Source organism: Diceros bicornis, chromosome 6 (genome assembly GCF_020826845.1).
Source record: "Diceros bicornis minor isolate mBicDic1 chromosome 6, mDicBic1.mat.cur, whole genome shotgun sequence".
NCBI lineage: Eukaryota > Metazoa > Chordata > Mammalia > Perissodactyla > Rhinocerotidae > Diceros > Diceros bicornis.
The window spans coordinates 94,039,710-94,047,434 of record NC_080745.1 but is presented as its reverse complement, the minus strand read 5'-3'; positions in this window follow the sequence as shown (position 1 = coordinate 94,047,434).

The following is a 7,725-nucleotide window of genomic DNA, read 5'->3' as shown; positions in this document are numbered from 1 at the left end:
CCAGGGGCCGGGGAGGCCTGTTTTCAAATACCAGCTCGTCACTGGACCTCTCTGGACCTCAGTCTCCTCCTTGCAAAATGAGGACACCTCATGGGGGAGCCTTTGCCCTCCCACCACCGCCTAAGAGCATGGCCCACTGCAGCCTGCCCTTCAGTATAGAACCACACATGCATTGCCTGTTCACAGGAGGGCCTGCCCTGCCTGTGCTGCTCACGGCACAGCTGCAGAGCTCAGCCAAGGGAGGCCACGGTGGTGAGCCCGCGGGAGATGTTCAGGGCATTCGAGAGCCAGCTCAGCCCCTTACAGGGCCACCCCAGCCCCTGTAGCCTCTTTCCCAAGGGCCCTCAATGTGCCGCGGGCACGAGAACTGAGCTCCTGGACCTGACTCCATTGTCTGAGCCGCTGAGCAGCTCCTCTCCCTGCCGGCCAGCCTTCCCCGGCCCCACATGACGGGGCTGCGTGACAGTGTTTGCTCTGCGCGTGGGTCCCATGCCACTTGCTTGTTAGTACACACAGTGTGTTCTGCAGTCTCGCAGAGAGCAGCTGAGCCACGTATCCAATGGCGAATAAACAGCACCGCCCAGCACTCGGGTGCCAGCCCTGGGGACACCTGTCCGGCCCTTGGCAGGAATGTGCCTCTGCCCAAGGAGCTCCTTCCTGTTTTGAACATTTTCAGGCAAGCGCGGGCCAGGCTCTTATCAAAGAACACACTTCCCTTTGGTAAGGATCCTGTTCCTTAACCACCGGGGATGTGAACAAGTACCACTGGAGACCCACAGTGAGGGCATGTTGTTTACAATTCTAAATATTTCACCACACCAACTCCTAAAAATAGCCCCTGGCATAGTACAGACGTCATCAGGAACTCGTGAAAAAGTTCATGTTTTCCTGGAAGAGGAGGGACACAGAACAGCGCGCCCGGTCCAGCGGCTCCTTTCGCAGGATGGCGTTTCCTCGAGGACTCACAAGTCCTGGAAAGGTGGAAGAGACTCTCCCCCTGCAGCCGCTGCGTTCTCTGCATCTTGGTCAGAGTGGTGCACCTGTTGGAGGAGAACTAGAGACACTGAGTTCCTCTGAATAACCTCTCTGCCCTCTCCTACAGCCTGGCAGGTCCAGGGAAACAAAGGACTTGTACGCATTATTCCTTTCCCCAGGGCAACTCCTCCCCCCACCAACCCCGGGGGGGAAAAACCACACGGAGACTTTTCTAGTCACTTCTAGATCACACAAACTTCCCTCCTTTTGCCTTCGGGTGTTGGTGCAGCAATTACTGTCCCATGGCCAGGGTAACCACCAGCTCCTCCAGCTCGGGCGCGACCCCCAGCAAAGCTGCGTATGGACCGGGAGAAGGCTGGCTGCCTCTCCCCCCTGCACGCCTCCCGCTGACTCCCCACCGCCCCAGAGTTAGCACCCAGGGAAGCAGGAGCCTGCGAAGGTCTTAGATCCTGTGCACCGCCTCGGTGGGGAGGTGGTCAAAACTGACCACCCCCTCGAGCTGCTTCTTCCCTGGGGTCTTTGGAGGCTGTGATAGATGCTGGGCCTCTCGCCCCCGCAGGCCCTGACTGTGGCTGCTTGCTGCTCATTCAGATCCTAGACAACCCAGACCACTCCCCACCCTCCAGAGCCCCTCCAGGCCATGGGCAACATGCACCTTTGGCCTGCTGGTGACGGGAGTACGCCTCCTGCTGGAGCTCAGCCCTCTTCATGGAGAGCAGGGTAGGTGGCATCGCCCCAATTCTTTCCTGTGTGCCAGGATGTGAAAGAGAGCTTGGGCACATAGGGCTAGGGAGCGGAAGAGTGCTCCCAGGCACCAGGTGCCCACTTGAAGCGAGTGGTCATGAGCTTAAAATAAGACCAGCCAGCACAGTTGCGTCTTCTCCCTTCCACTTCTGGCTGCTTGGGTTCGGCTGTGGTGCCCGGCGGGGGTCGGACGGGTGGGTACCATGCAGGGAGAGGGGACGAGGGCACTGAGGACACATGCAGGGATGACCAGGTGACCAAAGCAAGGAGATGAAGGCAGTGAGGGGCAGTGAGGGTAGAGATGAGTGGTCTGAGAATAGGATGCTGAAACTGAGACTAGAGTGTCCGCCGGGGGTGAGCAATAGTCACAGCCATTGTTGGTGACAGATGATGGTGGGAAACGGTCTTCATTGTTTCAACTTGAATTGCCGTGACTGTGAGGCCGAGCATCTTTTCATATGTTCATCGGCCATTTGAGTTTTGTCTTTTGTGAGGTCAGTTCTTTGTCCACTGATCACGGGTTGTTTGTATGTTTATCAAGTTTTATCGGACCATTTACGTATTCTGTGTGCTGATCATTTTCTCTCCTGTGGATTGCATACCTTCTTCCAGGCTGAGTCAGTTTATGTACACAAATGCGCTCCACTTCAGTAAAAGGTGTCCCTGCCGCTGTACAAAGAGAACAGGAGAGCCGCATCTTTGCGAGGGTTACGTGGGGTCATAAAGGTCAGCGCTCAGGATTTTGTGGGGCCCACAGTGAGGTCGTGGAGGTCTTAGCTCTCCTGAGGCTGGTCATTATTATCAATCTTTTCCTTTAAGGACGTGCTATGTCTTTCAATCATTAGTAACGTCTTTTCACGTCTTCCTGCAACATTTAAAATTTTCTTTTTGTCTTGAACATTTCTCATTAAGTTTATTCTTAGACATTTTTGTTGTTGCTTTTATGAATGAGGTGTTTTTCATGTTCAAACTGATCACTGCTAGTATTTAAGAGAGTGATTGATTTTCATATGTTTACCTTATAACACACATTTTATTGAATTCTTATTTGTTCAAAGACATTCTCCATTGATTGTCTTGAGTTTTCTTGGTAAATGACTTTATTATTCTTTGTTAATTTGTTGATTTAACTAACAAATATTAACTGAATACCTACCAAATGCCAGGCCTGGTTCTAGGTGTTCGACAACCCCCAGTGAACCTAAAGACAAGTCCTGCCTGCATGGAACTTACACAGGGTGGGGAGGGGGATGGGTCAGTAGGGACAGTTTTGCCTCGTCTTTTTTGGTATTTTATTTTATTTATTTATTTTTATTATTTACTTTTATGTATTTATTTTAGGTGAGGCAGATAGTCCCTGAGCTAACATCTGTGCCCATCTTCCTCTATTTTGTATGTGGGACGCCCCCTCAGCATGGCTTGATGAGCGGCGTACAGATCCGCGCCTGAGACCCGAACCACCAATGCCGGGCTGTCAAAGCAGAGTGAGTGAACTTAACCACTACGCCACTGGCTGCCCCTTGGTATTTTAAAAATTCCATTTCTCTCTCCTGTCTCACTGCATTGCCTCAGACCTCTGGACAGTGCTGATGACAGGCACCCTGCCTTGCTTCTACCTTCTGGGGGGACGCACCAGTGTTTCACAGTTCAGCGTGATGTTTACTGTAGGGTTCAGGTGAACACCCTTTACGGAGAAGGCTTCTTAGTCACAGGTAATAGAAACCAGCTCTGGCTGATGTCAGCGGAAAATGGATTTAAGGAAGGAATATTGGAGGGCTCACAGAATTGCTGGAAAGGCCCAAGTACTCGCCTTCAGAAATGGCAGGAACCAAGGGCCGCTACACAGCCGTAAGCGCTGAAGTCAGACTGCACAGCTGGCCCAGTGAGTCAATCTCTCCATGAAATGGAAACACCTGTACCACTGCCGCGCCGGGTGCTGGAGCCCGCTGCCACCACGGCTGCTCCAGGAAGCGGCAGGCTGCTCCTCAGGAATGAGAGAGCCATACGTTAAGTTTCTACAGACTGAAAAGTAGGGAGTTCAGGTTCTGAGCAGGGCTTCCGGTGTTGAGCAGCCAACAACAATTGATAAATGTCTTCTACGTACTGATTAATAAACCGAGAACTTCTCCTCCCTTTCCAGCTTACTAAGTTTGTTTTTGGTGTGTACGCATTTTATGTCATGAATGTGTATTGAACAATTTTTACTTCTAAACTGATGATTATTCTTAATCTTTGATCTGTCGGGTATTTCTGATTGTTGGCATGTTCAAAATAGTTTTTCCTCTTTAACCTTTTAAAAACTATATTTATTAAACCATCCTTATGTTCCCGGGAGAGACCTTCCTTGGTTGTGATGTATTAATCTTCTTTAGAATTCCATTTGATAGCATTTCATTCAGTATCCTTGCACGTGTATTCCTAAGTGAAAGTGGTCCTGTGCTACTTCTTCCTATTACTTCCTACGGGAGTATCAGGACTGTAACAACCTCATAGCATGAACAGGTCAAGTCTCACTGCCCGCCCACACCCTGGAAATAACACAGACGCCATCCACACTCTGAAGGTTTGTCAGGACTCGTCTATAAAACTGTCTGAATCTGACATCTTCGGGGAGAGTAGATCTGTAATGACCTTTCCAGTTTTCTCTATTCCTTCAGAAGTTCTACCTCCTTGTGAGTCAGCTTTGCTAATTTATATTTTCCTGGAAATCATTTTATTTAGTTTTTGTTAGTATAAATGTGTACGTGATGTTCGCATCATGTTTTAAATTTCCTCTGAATTTGTAGTAATGTCCCCATTTATTGTCCAAAACGTCATTTATCACTGAAATAAAATTCGAGTTTATTGAAGACAAATCTGTTTTCTAACTCATTCATTTTGTTTTAATTTGTATTACTTTTATAAAAATGTTATAAATTTATTAATTTCTTTTATTTAAGGTTTTTCCTAGCTTTTTCATTTAAGTACTTAGTTCATTTACACCTTATCTTAAAACGCATTCAATACTACACATTTTCATGAGTAGCATCTAGTATATTATTTTTGAAAAACTTTATTTTCTAGAACTATTTTAGATCTACAGAAAAATTATGAAGACAGTACAGAGCATTCCCATATACCCTACATCCAGTTTCCCTTATTATTAACATCTTAACATTAGTATGGTATCTTTCTTATAATTAATGAAACGATATTGATGTATCATTAACTAAAGTCCATGTTTTATTCAGATTTCCTTAGTATTTACCTGATGTCCTCTTTCTGTCCCAGGATCTGATCCAGGACACCACGTGACATTTAGTCTCACGTCTCCTTAGGCTGCTCTTGGCTGTGACTGTCCTTTCTTTTTGATGACCTTGACAGTTTGAGGTCTAGGACTGGTATTTTGTAGAATGTCCCTCAATTGGGATTTGTTTGAGGTTTTTTTCATGGTTAAACTGGGGTTATATATAGATATATGATAGGGTGATCAATAAAAGACTTTCAAAAATAAAAAGATATCACCTTTTGATAAATTTATAAGGAGAAAGTAAAACCGACATGCAGATTCAAGAAGAAAAATGAAAGATGCAAAATTTCCTGTTAAAGAGGACAATTATTAATGTATTTTCTAACTGGATGATGCGAATATCAAATTACTTTGGTACTTAGCAGCCACTGTACACATTTCAGTGTTATGAAAAGTTTGATTAAAATGATAATAGTTACAGTGAAACTGGGGGCCAAAGAGCTTTAACTACACTCAGTTATTTGTCTGCTTGCAAAGGAGTTAGATAATGCATTGCTAAAGCCCACTCTATAGATAACATCTCTGACACTTGGGGCACTGTGGTAACAGGTTGCTTTTCAGGAACTAAGAGTGGACTCCTTGTCCAGTTCAGGCTGGTTAAGACCACCAGCTCATCAACTGGGCCCACTCGAATGCCCGATAGGTGACCCTTTGGTGTCAGAGGGCCGAAAACTCCACCCTCAGATCATGTTAACACCATCATTTTGTGAAGAGGTGTCCTATGAAGAGCCATGAAGCTTGACTACCGCTTGTGCAGATCGTCAGTTACCTCCCTGCTCCTCACCTCCAATCCTCTATCTCCACACTTCAGACTGCCCTGCCCCTTCATCTCATCAATATCCCTAATCCCCGTTTTCGGGTAGGCAGATTTGAGACTAGTTCTCCCGTCTCCTTGCTCTGCTGCCTTGTGAACAAACCCCTTCCCCACTGCAAACTCGTCAATTCAGTGATTGGCCTACTGTGTGGTGTGCAGAATGAACCTGGTTCCGGAACAACAACATGCCAGAAATGACATCCTTTGCAACTGTTCACGTTTACAAATTTACATTTACATTTACTGTTTACAATGCAAAACTTAGATGTCTACTTGAAACGTGGAAGGAGAATTTTTCTAAATTCTCGCAGGGGCTACAGGAGCAAGAAGTGTGCTGACCACCACCCTAAGACCAGCACTGCTTTTTCAGGGCAGGGCAGGTGAGCGTGCGGTAGGCCAAGTGGGGCAGATCTTCAAGTCATGGAGTTTTCCCTTCCGCTTGCCATCTCCAGCTCTGACCTGGGGCTCCTCCGGCTTCCCCAGGGAAGACTGCCTCCACCTCCGCTATAACCTTCACAGAGGCGCTTTACAGCGATGCCGTGGGAAGGTCGGGCCTCAAGCCTTTCCCTCGCATGGGGTCCTCTGAGTGATGGAAGTTGCTGGGAGTTGTAGAGGGTTCCACGTGGAGAGGGAAAACCAGGCTGCAATGAGAAACGTTTGCATTTAAACATTTCCAGGTAATTGCTCATAGAGACTTCAGAGGGCTTATAAAAATTATGAGTTTTGGTGAGCTTAGCAGGTTGCAGGATGTGACAACACACAAAAATCAACTGTATTTTTATACACTAGCAATAACCAATCAAACGAAATTTAACAATAGCAATCACAATGATATTAAAAATATGAATATTTAGGGATACATCTGACAAAAGATGTGCAAGTGCTGTACACTGAAAACTACAGAACACTGCTGAGAGAAATCAGAGAACACCTAAATAGTGGAAAAATAAGCCGTTTCATGGGGTGGAAGCCTCAATATCAGCAGCTTCTTCAGGGAAGGCAGCTTTCCCGGTGAGGGACCCGAGCCGCAGGGAGAGGCACCGGAGAGGAGAGGCGTGGGTGGGAACATGCTACCGGGGCTTTGCGATTTGTGTGCCCGTGGAGAAGCTGTTTCTGTTTGTTCCCTCCTGTACGCATCTAGCACACGGCTGCTACAGGGACGGTGTGGAGTAAACTCTTGTTGAATAAATGAGAATGGGAACTGATGATCAAACTGAAAGACCAGGCCCTCTATACCCAGAAGGAGAGCTAAGGAGATTAATGGTCCTCTCAAGAGCATCCTTATCTAGAATGGAATCCAAGACTCGCCCCCCCAGTGAGAAGAGTAGAGGCTGCTACTCAGAGCGCACTGTAGCAGGAGTCCCCCTGTCACTTGGGTTTGGCAGAGACCCAAAGGCAGGCGGAGGAGTGGAGACTTCAGAGTGGAAAGGGGGACTCAGGGGCGCCCCGTAGAGGCCCGGGGAGGTGGGGATCTAGAAGTGAGGTGTCCTCGTTCGGCTTTCTCTGGTTGGTCCCGAGCTGGAAGCAAGGACAGAACTTGGGGAAACCGTCAGTCATTGATCATGTTCTATCCATTTGGGGCTGATCGTTACAGGGTCGGTTGTGTGGCCTCCCGGACCAGCTGCTGGAGATGCTGGTCTGACTTCCTGCAAGGCGGACTTGTGGCGGGCTGGCTTCCCGGCCGGTCACTACAGGTGAGGGGCTGGCCTCCTGAGCTGGTGGCCACAGGGCGTGGGTCACAGGTCCATCTCTACAGGCGGCCCGGCCCTGGTGCGTTTCCACCTGCAGTCTCACTAGCAAGCCCCTGGGGCCGTCGGCGGGCCCGCTTTCGCATTTCCTTTACTGTTTGAGGGAGAAGAGTCAACTCTCAGGCAACATTAAA